We start from the raw sequence: 19,268 nt of genomic DNA on the forward strand, positions 1-19,268 counted from the left end.
CCCCTTTGCTCCGGAACTCTCCGGCGGCACCCAGTCCTTCCCCAGCTGCCCTATTTACCCAGGGTGGCATCAAGGCAGGACTTAAACCTGGCTCATCTTGCTCAGACAAGTGGATTCCCTCCAGCTTTAATCACGCTTCCTCAGCTGGGCAGAAGAAGCAGGAGCGGGCACAGCTTTTGGATCGTTTCTAAAAGGGACCTCTGGAAGACGACTCAGGGCACCGGCTGGCAGTGCGGCAGCTACAGGAGTAAATTTGCCCAATTCAGCGGGTGGTGAGGTCCCCACAGCCCCACGAGCAGCAACGCAGCACTGGGGCAAGCTCAGCAGGCTCCTTTCTGGGATTTAGCAATACCAGGACTAGCTGGTTCAAAGCTACCCTGGCTCTGGCCCCACGAGCTGGCCCCACACGCTGATCTCTGCACCAACGCAAACCACCACAGCGGGGATGGCCCTCCTGGTGTAATGCACTCTCCTTTCCCTCTCGTGCCAGCTCTGCTTCCCACGGGAGCTCTCACTGCCATACTGTTCTTGCCCTCGCTGTAAGCAAGTAACTATGAATGCCAGGATCTGGCAAAGGGGAATGGAAAAGAAGCAAATGCACACACCCAGCAATTCTCCCCAAGCAATACTAGCTGTGAATACAATATTTTTGGCCATCCCAACCAGCCCAAGCTATTACTTGCTATGCTTCGAACGTGTTTGAGCCTTTCTGAGCCTATAATCCCTTGTGCAACCCTCTAACCACTTTTGCTGCAGTAACCAATCGAGACTATAATGACTGCAGCTAGCTGGCACAGCAGGTTATGTTTGGAGACCACTGGTTCAGGCCTGGAAGGCTGAGAAAAAGAGAGACAATAAAAGTCATTCAAGAAACTGAATGGTCTTGGGAGAAAGCAGAAAGGTCGTGGAGCAGATGAGGGTCTGAGACTGATGATAAATATAGGGCTGGGGGAGAAGCTTTGGCGTCAGGGGTGAATTGAGATTTGTAATCCAAACTCAGAAGTAATCACTGTCTGTGTACTATCCCCATTCTAATTAGATGACGTTCTTCCCAAAAAAATAAATCGGAAACAATCGTGGAGATTGTGCGCTGCTCTGTGGACTCGGAGCTATCGGATACAATGAGGTTGCAGCTGAAAAGCATCTTTATGATCCACGGTGCAGCCAAGTGAGTCAGGACCAGTTTACTGCAAAGAAGGGCACTCACAGCGCTTTGTAGATGAATCTTGCACTGATTGCTATCATCATCAAAGATGCAATGGAACTGATTAAAGTGGAGACATCTCCTAGAAAGAGTCTGCATAGAAGGGTAACAATTAGCAATTTTCCTCAAACCGGCAAAGCGGCTCTCAGAGAATAAATTAGTGCCAGCGGTTTCACGTAGCAATTCAAGTGCCACTGAGGACAGAAAAGAGGCAGCAGCTCCTCAGTCGTGTATTTATCAGGAAGTAAAATACATTATAGAGGAAGTGGATTATCTAAAGATGCCATTTCTCTCTTAGAGAAACACGCAATTGAAAAACAAAGATTCTTGAATATAAAGTGTAAGATTTTCTCAGCAGCTTTTGAAACTCTCTCCTGATTTTGCAGCCATGCTCTGCTGAGGTCTGAGCACAGCCATCGCCTTGCTGGGGAGGGGGGGAACCGAAAAAGCGGGAGAAAACTTCTCCTCAGGTGGGGTAGGGGCATAGAGGAGCGAAGGAGGATTAGGAGGGAGTCATTATGTCCACATTTCCTTTTTTTTTTCTGTTTTTCAAAAAGTTACAAAAACTTCCCTCAGCTACCCCAGGGGTGCTGCTGGGAAATTCTGCACCCAGACCTTGAAATATATCATGAAAGGATGCTTGAGATGGTACTATCGGCACCACCCTTATGTAGAATTGGGACTTAAATGACTTTTCTTTGCCTATGCAATAATAACAGCAGATGAGATCAGACTAACTATTAAAAAAATAAAAAACAACCCATGTGCCAATCCTTTGCTCTTCTGAACCTACTCAATGACCCTGAGGAGGAACTAATCCACTGACCCTTTTATGATGCACAAAGGTTTCATCCAGCCTATTTTACTTTTTCTGTACTTTCTAAACCGGATCTGTTTTAGTGCTTTCATCATGTCAGACTAAATCTGACTATTCAGCTTGGGAGAGCTCCCCTGTACAATACTGGGAGACTATGTTACCCCTCTGCTTAGAAGTGGCGTTGGAGATGAGGTAAGGAAAGCAGCAAAGAAAGCAGTAGTTGCCCACCTGGCAGTACCCCTCTATACCTGTTTTGATTATAGCAAAAGGGTTCATGGTGAGCAACCATGACTGAAAGGACAAATACTGGCACGGGAAAGAAACTCCCCACCTGCATCAGTGCAACATCCCCAGCAGTGCTGCTTTGGCTGGAAACAGAGGCAAGTTGTGATCTGGGAGACAAGAAACATTACTGCTACAACATGCAGGTAGGATGACGCTGAGATAGTTTATCACTTGGTAAGGACGGTTTCAGCCTTTAGGGTCTTCACCCCCTATTTATGGCACTAATCAGGTGCTTACGGCATCAGCTTTTAAAAGCTACCAGAGGCATTAACAGCAAAAGCCTTTCCACATATCTACATTATTTCTGTGCTTCCTATAACACACGATTCAGATAAAAATCTTCCCTTTCCTCACAGAGAATATAGTCTCCTCTAGCAGGGAGACTTGATCTTACATACATTGTCAGCAGGATCCTGGATTAGTTTGTAAGCAAGTCAAAAAACGGAAGGTAACGTGCACAGAGACTCCCTTGTCCTCCCTAATCTTGAGTGAGAGGGAATACGTAAGGGAGAAAAACAAACAGCTGCTTCTAACCCCAGAGGAAAAGCCCAAAAGCAGAACTTGAAGATCTTGCTGAAGGTCTGGACCTCAGCCAGTCCAGCCCAGTGTTCTCCCAGGCAGAGAGAGGGAGAAAAGATGCATATAACCAAAGACCCCTTCCTACGCAAGGGACCCGAGAACATGAATCAGCTTGAGGGGTACAGACAAGTTGCTGGGAAAAAAAGAAAGCAGATAAATTAAGAAATAACATGGCAAAGGACTGTGGTGCAGTTATTCCTGGGATGAATGATGCATTGTAACTGGAGCCTCGTAAAAGTCCAGCAATACAGCTTGCACAAAAATGATTTTGAAGGGTCTCCTTGCACCCACTATCAGACCCTCTGTAAGACCCTCATCTGGCCTCGACACCTTCAGTCAGCGGTAGAACCTCTTTGCTACAGTCCTGGGACCTTCCCCCCATTACTGACACCAACCCAGCAGCTCCAGCCTGGCTAATCACCCAAGCCTAACAGCGCTGTGCCCAAGGAAGGCTAATCCTGCTTTTTGGACAGCCTCTGCCAAGCTCTGGGTCCCTGTGGCTGTGTGTGTCTTTCCCCATCAGCAGAAACCAGCTTGGGAGTTACCAAGCTGGGAAACCATCTGCGTTGCTCTGCGGTGACTGGAGGTCCCACAAAGCTCTCGGAAGAGGCGGGGATCACTGATCACTGAAGAGGCTGGGAGATGGACAAAAAACCAAAATATACTTGACCATTACAGCTCTTTCTGATGACCCTAACAGGGTATAAAGATGCCTTAGCAAAAAAAAGGGAAAAGAAAGAAAAAAGCCAAACAAAGGAAGTCAAAGCTTCCGATGACCCAAAAAGAGCATTTTTCTGACAGAAATGCACAAGTCTGACCAGGAAGAGCAGAGGAAAAAAAAAAAAAAAAGAACATTTTCAGCATCTTAGACAACACAGACTCCCGAGACACTGCCAAATCCATCTTCTTTAGTAGCCTCCAACAACACCTTGATAACTTTGTCTCCTCTAGTTGCAGCTGTACTGGAAATACTTTCAGAAGAAAGATCTTTCCTTTAGAGAAAACACCACAGAAAACACGATAAAAATGGACATTCTTCAGTCTGTCAATTCTAAATGCCCTTAAAGATCTTGAGAACTTCAGTACAGGCAGGGCTTGAACTTACTTAAATGCCAAGTGCAAATGCTATCTGGAACATACATCCCTGGCAAACAAAGGAGAAAATACTTTCGGCAATGGTGCCATTAACTGTCTAGTTAAATAAGCACCTCAGGAAAAGAATTAATAAGATGGAATAATTTTAAGATGGACTGGCAAAGAAAGTACCCTTTCAGAGGTCAAAACAGTGGAGGGCTAATACTGGAACTGGTAAAAACTGAGAGAGTGAGACATCTGAGAAGAAACCAGAAATTATTTTTAACATATAGATAACCTGCTGTACTGGGTTCGCACGGCAGGCGTTTGGTAGCACGGGGGCTGCTGGGGCGGCTTCTCCTGTGTGCGACAGGGCCAGTGCCAGTGGCTCCAGGACGGACCCGGCCGAGCCCGTCAGCGACGGGGGCAGCGCCTCCGGGGGAACAGAGTTAAGAAAGGGGAAAAAAAAAGGGCACACAGCAACTGCAGCCGGAGAGAGGAGTGAGAAGGTGTGAGGGGAGCAGCCCTGCAGCCCCCAGCTCGGGGCAGGAAGGCTCCAGGCGCTGGAGCAGAGGGTCCCCGGCAGCCCCCGGGGAAGCCCCCGGGGAGGCCGGCTGTGCCCCTGCAGCCATGGAGCTCCACGGGGGAGCAGATCTGCACCCGCACCCGGGGAGGGCCCCACGCCGGAGCAGGGGGATGCCTGAAGGAGGCCGTGACCCCGTGGGCAGCCCGCGCTGGGGCCGGCTCCTGGCAGGGCCTGTGGCCCCGTGGGGAGAGAGAGGAGCCCCGGCTGGAGCAGGTTTGCTGGCAGGACCTGGGACCCCACGGGGGCCAGGCTGGAGCAGCCTGTTCCTGAAGGACGGCACCCGTGGGGGGCCCAGGCTGGAGCAGCCTGTTCTTGAAGGACGGCACCCGTGGGGGGCCCAGGCTGGAGCAGCCTGTTCCTGAAGGACGGCACCCGTGGGGGGCCCAGGCTGGAGCAGCCTGTTCCTGAAGGACGGCACCCGTGGGGGACCCAGGCTGGAGCAGCCTGTTCCTGAAGGACGGCACCCGTGGGGGGCCCAGGCTGGAGCAGTTCATGGAGAACTGCAGCCCGTGGGAAGGACTCACGCTGGAGAAGTCCGTGGAGGACTGTCTCCCACGGGAGGGACCCCAGGCTGGAGCAGGGCAGAGGGTGAGGAGTCCTCCCCCTGAGGAGGAAGGAGCAGCAGAGACCAGGTGTGATGAACTGACCACAGCCCCCATTCCCCGACCCCCTGCGCCGCTCGGGGGGAGGAGGGAGAGAATCGGGAGTGAAGTTGTGCCCGGGAAGAAGGGAGGGGTGGGAGGAAGGGGTTTGTAAGATTCAGTTTTTATTTCTCATTATCCTACTCTGATTTGATTGGTAATAAATTAAATTAATTTCCCCAAGTTGAGTCTGTTTTGCCAGTGACAGTAATTGCTGACTGAGCTCTCCCCGTCCTGATGTCGACCCACCAGCCTTTCGTTATATTTTCTCTCCCCTGCCCAGCTCCGGAGGGCAGTGACAGAGCGGCTTTGGTGGGCACCTGGCACCCAGCCAGGGTCAAGCCACCACACCTGCCAGGTTAGACACTTCTTTTTATTGCTATTTAACAGTTTATATAGCTGGAACATCATCAAAGGAGATGGTGAGATCTCAGCCACAGCCTACTCCTCAGGTTAGCAATTAGGGCATTCTTGCAGCAGAAGAGAGATGCGTCTTCACAACCTCTCCAGCAGCAGAAGGAACTTGAACCTTGGTCTGAAGCATCCAAAGTAAGTAGTGTATGGAGATATTGGGAAAAGAGGCAAGGATCTTCCTCCAGTAGTTGTGCTGCCTTTTAATTGCTTTGTTGGGTTTTTTTCTTTGAATATTTTCTTTGGAGCCCAGTGGAACATTGCATGTGGAGTGAACCAAAAGGCTGAACATTGCCTGTTCCAACTGTTCAGTCCTTCATCCTGCATCAGCAAGTGGGCTGAAAAAAGTTATTTACAGAACCATCTATGTGATCAAGGAAGGGAACATATTTTCCGCACCTACCCAACCTCCTTCAGCCACCCACTCTACCCCTTGAGCTCTTCACCCACATATGTGTAAGGTAAGCAGGGAGAGGGAGTGAGAGCGGTGCTGGGCAAGTCCCATAACCGTTGTGCTCAAAGGAGCAAGATGCGGCCATTGAGACCTCTTCACATGCAAGACCAGGGATACGGTTCTGCACACTCCAGCAATCTGGGAAATCTATTTGACTGCAGTACCACCTACTGTCATATAGCCGGTATGCTGATTAAAAGAATAAAGGTGAACTTACTAATACCTGTGTGAAGATGGTTTGCTTCTCCGCTTCCTTATCAGTAAGTACAGAATCCCACTCTCAAACAGACGTTCCAAAGAGTAGTTCAGTCAAATATGACTTCCAACTGGCACTTTTATTTGCTCTCTACGGTATTTTTAAAGCTCTTTTGCTCTTAAAAAATAGTTAAATAAATAAAAGTAAGGAAGCAGAGATTATCTTTAGACTAGTTGAGATTTATTTTCCTCACTAATTTTACTAAATACAAAAGGAACCTGAAGCCAAAACAAGAAACAGCAGAACAGCTATTTAATTAAAGTAATTCCTGCCGAGATGAGGCTCACACAATGACTCCACTAAATAAGGTTCTGGGTGTTACCGAGCAGAAAAATTAGACGGCTAATAACTATGCAGGGAGGCACACTCAGTTGTAGTAAGGCTTGTGGAAAGATGATGGTTTGTGGATAGAGGACAAAAGATAAGCGAATGTGGATTAAAAAAAGAGATAAGGAAGGTAGCATTCAAAATGCAAGGCCAAGGAAGAAGTGAAGATGTGTGCCAAGACACGAGGAGAGACAATTGAGCTGGCAGGGACGTGACAGGAATGAGCAGCGAGGAGATTTGTAGAGGGTTTTTCTCCCGGTTCCAGATCAGCAGTGTGAAAGATTACTCTGTTTGTCTCATAACATGTTAAGGAAATCCTTCAGCCAACTTCTCTTGAAAAGAATATTCACAGCAAGAGAAACGAGGAGAAGTGGGAGCCTAGATGTAGGTCAGGGATTAAACCAGAGCAAGGACGTGCCAGCCTGGGGCATGGGAGGCAGGGGAGAAGGGATCCTCCACCCTGGGGCGTACTCACACGCTTCTCTGCAAATAGGAGGAATTACTCTTCTTTTTCAAGAAGAAATACATTATGCCACGTACAGCTGTAGGGTAAAGAGAGAGGGCAACACACACAACCAGTTTCCAACCACCACAGCGATGGTGGTGACACTTCCCTTCAAGTGCCCGCTGACATCGGAACCAAAACACTGGGGGAGTGAGAGCCGACACCGGCTCACAGCATCTGAGGCTGCAGGTCTACCCTTGCTGAGACAATCAGATTTTTAGGGAAAAGTCATTAAAAAAAGAGTTCAATTATAAATTCATATCTAAATCAGCTTGTGCACTTTGGCATTGATGAGGCATATGAAATAAAAACTTTGAGGCCAAATTCCTTGCTGCTGTGAAAAACAGAAGAAAAGGGTGAAAGAGCCTGGAGAGCAATGACAGAGCTCAGCGCTCTCCTTGCACCGTTGGGCACGTCACAGATTTTCCTCTCTCTAAGGCATATAGGCCGGACAAACACAAACAGTCATCAATCAGAAGATGTGAGTAACAGAAATGAGTAATAAAACGCTCATATTAACTATGCACAACTCCCAGCTTGTAAGGAGCTGACACATGTGTTGCCTTCGCAAGCGTGGCCGCCTGGTTCAGGAACGGCACGGCAACCAACCCCAGGCCGCTCGGGCCATCGGCTTGCTGACACCAATGTGGTGGATGGCAAATGGCGTTTATTGGTGTGTGACACGGCGTTATATAGCTTAGGTTTATAACCTCACTTCCGTCTGCTTGCATCGTAAACTAAACGCTATTGGCTTCCAGGAGAGGGGCCCTAACTTTCCGTACAGCGCGATATCTTCCGGCCGCCAGACCCCAGCTATCTACACACATGGAGCAAGTTTTATCCCTTTTACTCACAGCCGCGTCCCCGCATACTTGCAGCAGGGCTGTAGGCATTAGCAACAGTTACGCAAATGGCTCCTACAGTGAGTCCCTTAGAAACGCTGCCACTGTGATCCAGGCCCGTTACACTCACACAGTACTTCCAGACTCCTGTAACTGTCCCTGTCATGGGAAAAGGAAGGGTCCCAGAGGAATTACACCACCAGATCAGACGTAGCCCAGGGTCTCGTCTGAAGCGGACAACAGGAGCAGATGCATTTGAAGATGATCAAAGACGTCTCGCTCCATCCCTGCTTCATCCTCAGGTACAACCGTTAGAAACCAAAGTAAGAGACTTCACAGCCCTTCCGACATTTTAGTTAGCATTACCTCTATCAGCTCAGGACGCTCGGGCGATACACGTGCAGCCCAGCACTGCAAACCGTGAGCGTTACGGTGTGCCTAAAACGGCTCTGGGTTTTTAAATGTGGCACTATTGCAACTACAGTAATTACTGGAACCGCAAACAACAGCAACAGAGGCCCATACAAAAGTAAAGGACGAGTGGGCATGTGCCCTGGTTACTGCGCTGGTGCAGACACAGCTTCAGAGGTGCTCTTGCTCTCCCTGCCTGCAGAGGAGCTGAGGAGGGCACCTTGAGCAGCGATAACTGCCTTGGACATCTCTGAGGCTCAGTGCAATAAATCCTGTCTGCATCACGCAAAGAAAGTGAGGAGCAAGGCATACCTTTAAAATAAATTCCCGTGTTCCTACCAGAAGAGCAAACTCTCCTCCTGGCTGCTGTACCACAACACCCTCATGACCAAGGCAGGTTGCACGTAGCTTAGCCAAAGTTTCTCCCAAGAGCAAAGACTGTTTTCATTAAAACAAGATAAAATTTTGCTGGTGACGTGGATTAGCGACCAAGTTCTTTTACTCATGTTACAGATTTAACCTAAAGGAAATGTCCAAAGCACACTTCAAGCACGCTGTTGTACTCCACTGCCAATTTCAGAGCTGAAATCCAGACAGAACTGAGAACAAAATGAGATTCATTCCTTAATTTTTAATGTAAGAAAATCAATGCGCTTTGACCAAAGAAAATAAAAGCCTTGAAAAGGGTTCAATAAGAAGCACTCATTTTGATGAAGGCACCAATAAACAATATCAGAAAGTGCAGAATGAAGTGAACCAGAATGAGAGGAAATTGTACCATTTTGGCATGTAGAGCAGTTATAAAACTAAAAAGTTGTGAACTTTCCATACAGAAATTACCATTAAAATGGCTACAAAATAAAACGGATCTTTACACCACCGTTAGGTTTCCTTCCTACTGAAGAATTGCTGCGACAACGCCGAAGGTCCCAGCAGTTCACGTAAACCCAACACGCATTCAAGGTTTTGGTGGAGCCTAAAGGAGAAGGAGCACAAGGGAGCCCACCCAAGCTGGTGAGCAAATACCACATCTTGCTCTTCTGGTCTGAAGCAACCAACTTCTTAAAAACGCCCTTCTACCCCCCAGGGAGCGGACCCTTAATGCCTGAGATTGGAGGCCTTATAAAATCGTTCACGGAAGCAGTTGGAGAATGGAGAAAACTGACACTCCATAGACTGCTCGGAGGATATTTATAATACCCAGGATCCTTCATGTACTCTCTCTGTTTTATTGATCATAAAAAAACCCGAATCCATAAACTACATATGTATACAAATAAAATACTCTGACATTTCTTAAGGGAATTACAGTACAAACTTGAAACAACACACACTAAAACGGATCCCAGAACACACCTGAACGTCTGCAGGCGCTGCCCTGGCTGCAAAGCCGGCCAGCCGGTGCGGCACAGAGCCCTTGGCAGCCGGAAGGTACCGGCATCGGCAGTGCCAAGGGCCAAAACTAGGTTAATGTGGTGAGTGAGTGAACTCTCTTAATAGATACTTGGCTAAGTTCATCGGCAGGGCAGTGAGGGGAAGCTTGCGGTGTAGCTCTCTGCAATACCACGGGTCTACAGATAAAAACACCGCAGTCTGCAACTATAGCTGCCAGCTATTTAAATTTTATTGCATAAACAATCAATCATGGCTTCTTAAAAAAACCTATCCAAATCCCCTCATTCAGACAGGTTTAATTGATTGCTGTTCTTCAGAGAGAGTTCAGAAAAATGAAAGATGTTCTTATCTAAATCCCTTCTTTTAATAGCCCTAATTTTGCACACTACCAGTAGTATGTATGTATATATCAAAGCTTCAAGTCCTGAGGATTTTTGCTTGACTCTTGAGAAATTTCAATATTTGATCCTGAACTGAGGATAGAAAATTAACTTGCAACCTAAATTGTAATTATTTAAAGTGAAAGTAATAAGAAGCAGACAGAAGAGCCGCAATGTGAAGAGGATGCAGCTGGGAATCCCGCAGCCAAGCGGGATGCTGCAAGTGGAGGATGGCCACAGCTTCTCCCCTCCAGGCAGCTCCATCCAAGCCTGCATCAGGCACGCTGCGAACTCACTGTGTGTTACAATAAATACAACACCTAGGGGAAAAGAAGACTTTATCTGCATTAGAGCTGCAAAGACCTCATGAAACAGTTTCTCAGGGTGGTGTAACTCAGCAGCAGCCTCCACGCCGGCTCCAGCAGCCGTCCCACCGCTGCAGGTAGTGTCACCCAAGCCCGCACCCGCTGCTCTTTGGCACGGACGAGACACAGCCGGGCACGTTCCTCATCCTGATTCGGCGTGCTGGGCTGTGCATTTGGTATTCTCTACAACGTTGCTTGTGAGATGAGTGTCAGCCTTTTCTTTTTTTCCTTTTCCCCCTTTTTATTCTTTCTTCCCTGGCTCTCTGTGCCGGCACGTGGCTCAGATTGAAATGCTATGGTAACCCACGGGAGCAGGAAATTTGTGACACAGAAAACAGTGCCATTTCAATAACCATATCATTTTTTTCCCCCTCATTTTACATCACAGTGTTAATATTACTTACTTATTTATTTACATGTACCTACTCTGTATGTGTATTCTCCTGGTCTCAACAGTACTGGAAAGCAACAATTTTTTTCTTCTCTGAAATCTAAGATGAAAACATGACCTGACTAAAAATGTCACATTTGGTACACCTCAGCTGTGGAGATTCAGCAAATGCAAAGGGAATAAATTAACCTTATGGTCAGATTAACAGCTAATTCATTAGATTAATTCTAGATTTTGGTGTTTATCTTGGTATAGCCTTCTATTCAGTAAAAACCTCCATGGCTGCACATCCATGTGTTCATGATGACTTTGATTTCTGCATAAGAGACGGATTCTGTAGCATCTTTGTTGTCTCTTTTTATTTTTGTTTATCTCTCTCTCTAGTCTTAATCTCCATATCTTAAAAACAAACAAAAGAGTATTAATATTTCTGGATATCTCCCTCTGCATCTTCACGACCTTCAAAATACGCCTTGTCTTTTGTCCTCTGTGCTTACTGAGCTGGGGGTTGAACTTCTCATTGGCAAAACAATGCAGAGAAGTATTTTTGTGTTGCACACAAACACCTAAGTAAGTCATTATCTTTTTTGGATGCCACTCAAATATGTTCCATACTTAATTTTAAACATTTTTTACCCAAATAGGTTGCACTGGGCAATTCTCAGGAGAAACCAGCCTGCTAGGCAATGTACCTCTATTCTTTTAGAATCGTAGAATCGCTGAGGTTGGAAAAGACCCTGAAGACCATCGAGTCCAACCATTAACCTAATACTGCCAAGTCCGCCACTAAACCATGTTCCTAAGTGCAACATCCACACGTCAAGAGGTGATGCTCCACCCTGCTGCAGGGGTGCTCTGCCAGCCCCCCCGGTCCCCACGCCCACCCAGCACCCCAGCCCCACCAGCGTGGCTCTGCCACGATCAGGAGGCAGTGGCAGCGATGTCTGATGTTTTTCTTGCCTTCCAGATCGACTTTCCATTTCAAAGCACAGCGGGCACGCCGCGGGTCTCCTGCTCTCTGCATTGTTCTGTCTTTCCAAATCACCGTCAGGTTAGTTTGCTTTGCATATCATTTCCCCTCTTGGAGATCCCGAGACATCATCACAGGTAATGGATGCAGTCCGAAGTGCCTCCCTACCACTGGGAACGGCTGCCACATTGAGCTCAGAGATTATCCAGCCATCAGACATTATAATTGGTAATATTCCTTTTTTTTTTTTAATAGCAGATGAGATGACATTTGGAAAAAAAATTTAAAATATAGCCAGCTACGAGTCCAGATGGCGTGAAACCTATAACAAGTATGAAAAAAATGACAGATCTGTGGGGAAAGAAAGCAAGGAAATAAAGGATGAAAGGGTAAAAAAACAATGCAGACCTGGCTGGGTAAGTAGAGCCCAGAGTGAAGGAAACCTGTTGTATTTAGCAAGCCAAGCACCATAAATCCAAGAACACTCTCTTAAAACACACACATTTACACTCATATTTGTAAGCTGGTGAGAGAAGTAGCAAAAACACTGATTTCATGGTGTGATCCTAGCCTACGATCTCTAAAAGAAGCCAACTGGTATCCTCATCTCTATTGTGAGTACAAGATTGCGTTAGAGGGAAACACAAACCAGTGAAATGTCAAGAGCAATTAACTGCTGCATTTTTCATGCAACACAAAATGGAAAATTTTATAGGGCTCCTATAATTAAAGTTAATAAAAATGAATATACGATTCCCTGAAGGACTGTAGGTGATTCAAGTTTCTCTAGCCTCAACACAGCCGTGCCCTTCCCAGTTACCTGGTGTTCCATTAAAACACTGGAAAATGTTCTTTTGCCACATTTCTCACAGCTCCGGAACTGAATTTTTGAGCCACCAGGAAACTCTCAGCAGATTTCTCTTTGTGCAAGCCACTTTAAGACAGCTTGCTCCTCACCGCTGGGCGACCCTTTATTAACTCGGCGATTGTAGCAGCCAGCTGAGCAGGCAGAGGAGTGACACAGAGCTGGGATGGATGAAACGCTGAGCAGTGTGATAAGGTGCAAGACAAGGTTTTGGTCCAGGCTCCTGGGGACGGGCTGTTTGAAGGCAGACGATGCTTTGTTTGTCACTGAGGACTGACAGGAGCCCTCTGCTCCAACCTGACCCCAGGCAGCTCATGTATTACTGCATGCTTCGATTTAATGGCTTTAAAACATCCATAGAAAGCTAAAGAGGAGGAACTGTTGGCAAGTAGTGAATTTACCAAAAAAGAAGCCAAGGTGGGCAATCGGGAAACACTTTGTGTTTCCTACTGGATTTAAAGGAGAAAATGCCAAGAAAGAAAGAAGGCGAACAGCAAGAAGGTGGTGTCAAGGCTTCTTGGTCCCTTACAGGGTTGGCTTCCTTCCTCTGCCTACAGAAGCATAAGCCCTCCTCTCCTCCTGCTCAGGGAAGTGTTGGCATTTTTTGGCTCTGAGATGTTTTGGGTTCTGCTGGCAGTGCCAGACATCCTGCAGAATAATACTCATTGATCCCAAGTCCAGAACTGTAATTTCCCATCACACAGGTGAAGAGAGGGACAGGGAGTTACCTGCTCTTCTAAACACGGGAGGCCTCTCCACTCCCAGAAGATTTGGGACACTTCCAGATGGGGTAGGGGACCAGCCCCATCCCACTGGTGTCCCCCACCACCACGCGGCCCCCAGCGCAGGCTGTCGGACAGAAAGGACCGGCTCTCCCCCCACCTCCTCAGTGCGTCATTTCTGCAGTCGTTCATTTCTCAGAAAGACTGAGAACGTAATATGCTGGTGTGGGTTGAGCGGAAAATTTCTTTTGACGTCAATTGGATTTTTCAGATGTTAATTTTTATCAGGAAAGAAAAAGATATACATTTTAAACCTGGTTTGATCTAACCCCCTTTTTCTTTCCATTTCAGTTGCTGAAGCAGGACAGCTGTGATGCAAACATTTCCTCACCGGAGAAGGCCCTGTGGATTCTGCTGTGAGTGAGATTCCAGTATGGTAGAACTAGAGGATGGTGCCTGTTAACCCAGGATATCTTCCTAAGTTTCATCTCTTTATCTGCTAGTAGTTTTAAAAAGCATTTAAATCTGCGTGAATTTTTGATTTGGGCTGTGATGAAATACCTCCTCCAGCTGTGCTGGCTCCTTGCGCACTCCTGCAAGAGGGAAAGCCGGAGCCGGAGCAGTGACCGCAGCCAGGCAGAGGTGTGATCTCCACATGGGCTTGTCCACCGTGCACCCCACAGAAGAGCCGGCCGTGTGACGGTGGGCCTGGGCACTCAATACCGTGTACACCATCACTTTGTGTGCAAAGCCAGAGTTTTAATTCTAAATGGACAGAGCAGAGAAATGCCCAAATTCTGGCACACTTCCACTTCCAGAATAACCTTGTCCCAGCTTTGCTTGAAGAAGCTGGGCTCCCAGGAGGACTATGGGAGTTCATTCCTGATACAATTCCCCTTTCCTGATTGTTCTTCACGACTCAAACCCACTGCCACACCAGTACACAGCTCCCCCAACCTGCCCATCAGCGCAGGCAGCCAAGAGCTGGTCAACCTGAAAACCAAAGCCATGCTGGCTACCTACAGATGAGTCTTCACTCGCAATCTCCTTGGGTCAGCAGGTGGAGAGACGCCTCTCAGTAGAAAATCTTTTGGCTAAGGACTTCATTAAAAAAGACAGAGGGAGACACAAATAAATCTCCTTCTTGGGGAACCTTGATTATTCCTTCCTACGACGCAGTCCACACAAGCGGCTCCATATGCAGCACGCCGTCAAACGGCATCTGCCCCGGAACCGCTCTGAAGCGGAGTACGGAGTGCCACATGGTGTCCTGAGCCTGCTCGGGCATATTTTAACAGCAGGGGACATGGCTAAGCTAGTGTGTGCTGCAACATCTCTTATCAATTCCTTTTTTCTTTTTTTTTTTTTGTCTTTTTCTTTTTTTCTTTGATGTTATTTTAAAAAAGGCAAACAGCAATATCAAACAGAACAGACCTTTCAAAAGGTTTTGGTAACAGCAGCCTGCTGAGTCCTTTTTAAATGCAATTATTTTACGTGGGACTAATTCAGAGATAAAAGTCAGCTCTGTCAATAGGGCTTAAAACCATACCTTGCAAAACAGGCCCTTGGAATTACTCCTGTTTTGAATAAACTCCTTGATACAATGCGTTCGCCGGATAGCAGCGGTGGGGTGACCCGTCATGAATCCCACTGCCACGTGCCTCGCAGAGCCCACATCATCCCGGGGCGAAAAAAAGCCTGCAGTGGCTTAAGCTGGCTTGGGATACGGTGAAACAGAGGGAAGCCAGAGGGTCTGCCAGCCACTCGGCTGTGGGGCTGCTTGCTGGGAGCAGCTCCTGCTCTGCGGGAGCACCAGGGGCTCTGTAACCACCGCCTGCTTTCGGATTTGGGGCTTAAATTTAGCTGCTACTTGCAAGGGCAGAGCGCGGCCGCTTCTCATGCTTTGCTGGGAAAGACAGTGTAAATGGGCCAGTTATGAGAGCGCTTGTTATGTACGAGTGCTCATACATTTGAGGATGTACCAGCACTTCTTAATTTACTCTTCAGCTACAGCTGAAATCCTCTTCTGTCAGGCAGGTTTTCTGTGTAAAACCTAATTTGTACCAATTTCTGGGCATCTTGCCACCAAAGCTAGATTATACACAAACAAGCATGCGCACACACACATAATCAGGGCCTGCAATCACATATTTAATCAGGAATGGATTAGGCAACCTTTACAAAGTTCAAGCTGCAGACTGAAATAAAGAACCACCATGCTGAAAAAAAACCCAAGTTGCTACAAATGGTTTAATGGACTTGGCATTGGGGATGCAAACTCGCGTCTTTACCCAAAGGGTACTTTTAAACCCTTTTTTCAGCCCTTTCTTTTAGAAGCGATCAACCCTGGTTTACACCAGCTTGCTAATAATATCAGTCTACAGAGTTTTAATTAAAAGAAGATCCTCCTGTAAAGAAACCGCATGACTATCTTAATAGTGCGTTCACTAGAGTCTTTTGCTGGCTGAGAGACAGCCAAGGGGATTTCTCATTGCCGGCGGACAGTAACGCCTACCAGGCTAGGCATTACTACCTGCTGCTACCCAAACTACCAGCTGATGTCTGGGCACACACATGTCCACACAATGATGAGGATCTGGTAGATACAAACCATAATAAATTCCCAGGCATCAGAGGAAAAAGCCAACACATGGGAACCAAATTGTTATTGTCTGTGAAATACTTCAGCAGAGAATTTTAATTAAAGAATTTAATTATAGCTATATTAAAACAATAAAAAATTAGTTTCTTTTGTTTTGGCAACAGCTACTTAAGAGTTTTGATCTGTTTTCCTTTCTTCTCAGGTAAACATCTTAATCCCTCACTGGTGTTAATACAAGATATCCACTTCTACATTGATCTTCAATTGTAAAGAAACATCATTCACGCTTCAGTATCTTTGTTCATTATAATTTTGGAAGTAGCAAAGTTTTCCTCTCTCCCCGGAGCAGACAAGCTCTCCCGGAGCCATTGGGGACATTGAGGACAATGGGGACATTCGCCCACCACACTGGTTACAGAATCACAGAATCACTAGGTTGGAAAGGACCTTCAAGATCATCAAGTCCAACCATTAATCCAGCGCCACCATGTCCCCTAAACCATGTCCTGAAGCGCCACATCCACACGTTTTTTGAACACTTCCAGGGATGGCGACTCCACCACCTCCCTGGGCAGCCTGTTCCAATGCCTGACCACTCTCTCAGTGAAGAAATTTTTCCTAATATCCAATCTAAACCTCCCCTGGCGCAACTTGAGGCCATTTCCTCTTGTCCTGTCGCTGGTTACTTGGGAGAAGAGACCAACATCCTCGTCGCCACAACCCCCTTTCAGGTAGTTGTAGAGAGCGATAAGGTCTCCTCTCAGCCTCTTCTCCAGACTAAACAACCCCAGTTCCCTCAGCTGCTCCTCATAAGACTTGTGCTCCAGACCCCTCACCAGCTTCGTTGCCCTTCTCTGGACACGCTCCAGCACCTCAACATCCTTCTTGTAGTGAGGGGCCCAAAACTGAACACAGGATTCAAGGTGTGGCCTCACCAGTGCCAAGTACAGGGGCACAATCACTTCCTACTCCTGCTGGCCACACTATTCCTGATACAGGCCAGGACGCTGTTGGCCTTCTTGGCCACCTGGGCACACTGCCGGCTCATGTTTAGCCGGCTGTCAACCAGCACCCCCAGGTCCCTTTCCGCCGGGCTGCTCTCCAGCCACTCCTCCCCAAGCCTGGAGCATTGCATGGAGTTGTTGTGGCCGAAGTGCAGGATCCTGCACTTGGCCTTATTAAACCTCACACAGTTGACCTCTGCCCATCGATTCAGCCTGTCCAGATCCCTCTGCAGAGCCCTCCTACCCTCCAGCAGATCAACACTCCCACCCAACTTGATGTCATCTGCAAACTTACTGAGGGAGCACTCGATCCCCTCATCCAGATCATCAATAAAGATACTGAACAAGACCAGCCCCAGAACCGAGCCCTGGGGAACACCGCTTGTGACCGGCCGCCAGCCGGATTTAACGCCGTTCACCACAACTCTCTGGGCTCGGCCATCCAGCCAGTTCCTCACCCAGCGAAGAGTAAACCTGTCTAAGCCACGAGCCGCCAGTTTCTCCAGGAGAATGCTGTGGGAGACGCTGTCAAAGACTTTACTAAAGTCCAGGTAGACAACATCCACAGCCTTTCCTTCATCCACTAGGCGGGTCACCTGGTCATAGAAGGAGATCAGGTTGGTCAAGCAGGACCTGCCTTTCATGAACCCATGCTGGCTGGGCCTGATCCCTTGGTTGTCCTGCAGATGCCCTGTGAGCACTCTCAAGACCAACCGCTCCATAATCTTCCCCGGTACAGAGGTCAGGCTGACAGGCCTGTAGTTCCCAGGATCCTCCTATCGGCCTTTCTTGTAGACGGGCATCACATTGGCAAGCAATTGGTCACCAGCCTTTGCACAGTCTGGGGCAGGGCGAAAGCTCCAGCAGCTGGGGGACCTGTGTAAACAGAAGTCCCTTTCTGACTCAGACCAAGTGACTTGAAATCTTGATGACCAATCCAAGACAACCTTCGTACGCCCCAGCACCCACAATCGTTGTACGAGTGATGGTAGAGGTTACATCCCCACTAGTCCCCTAGCACTCGCCACCACCCATGAACTGCTCTAAACCCCTTTTCCCCACAGACAGCACCTGCCTCCGCAGCAACCCCGGCAGGTATGACCACAAACTCCCTCCCTGCTGCGCAAAGAAGCATTTTTTTAAATCTTTATTTTTAACTCACATCTTTAATTTCTTCTCCCAGTCATACAAACCAGCAAGGCCACAAATACGGGTTAACCAGCACACCAAAGATGAGGAACAACAGGTAACACCAAACCCAAATTTACCAAGTCACAATTTACCCAGGCCACCTGGGTGATCTGATCCGATGGCGTTTCCCCGGCGCTCACATCAGCCACGTTGGAAACTCATCCTATATTAGGTGACTTCACCTCCCACTCTTTACCCACTCAAAACTCACTACCGCCAGCAGTGGGAATAGTCAATAGGCGAGGAACGGGGAAACGTGCCCTGCATGCAATATTTAATCCCACGCCTTAGACATGACCTGAAGAGAACATAGGTTTTCCATTTATAGTGAAATCACTGAAAAGCAGTAGCATTTTTACTGCCTCATCAAGTAAGATTTAAAGTTGAAAAAAGCATAAGTTGGTTCATTTTGTTATAAAAAATAGCCCTGGCATTCTTCAGCTGTTTTCCAGTTTGCAGGCTTTCCAGGCACTGGTGGATTCCAGCAAGTCCTTCGCGTTGAGTTGAATGATTATTATTCTCATAGTACGGTGAGGGAAGTCGTCAAGGCTAAACTCTTCAATCCCTAGTGTCAAAAAGTTGGATAAACCCAGGAGTGCTGAGGGCTGGCAGCTCCTCTTTAGAGGAGCTTTTTAGGCAGCTGAACTGGGAACCACACCGCCCTTCACAGCCTGGGACTTCTGGACTGTGTGGTTTAGGCAAAACCACGATTGGAGCATTGATCATCTGGGTTGGACCGAAGAACAGCCTGGAACAATTCTAAAATGCTCAGAGCAGAATGAATCCAAATGGTGTCACAAGCTCCCAGCAAGATTACGGGACATTGCTCATTTTTGGGCCACAGCCGTTCCAGGCACAGAGCAGGACAGAGCTGCTGACACTGCCCCACCACTGTAAAAAGACCAGAATAAAGTGCTACATGCATCTGCTACCCATCTGTCTCCGTTTTCTTCCCAGCCTTCAGATATATTTGACATATCGTTCGGGTATC

General features: G+C 47.6%; 1 protein-coding gene across 1 annotated transcript in view; it reads right to left on the bottom strand.

The window, feature by feature from the left end:
* DCC (DCC netrin 1 receptor) overlaps positions 1-19,268 on the bottom strand; it is a 593,712-nt gene that overhangs the window by 531,062 nt on the left and 43,382 nt on the right.

This window comes from Phaethon aethereus (genome assembly GCF_964289735.1).
Source record: "Phaethon aethereus genome assembly, chromosome: Z".
NCBI lineage: Eukaryota > Metazoa > Chordata > Aves > Phaethontiformes > Phaethontidae > Phaethon > Phaethon aethereus.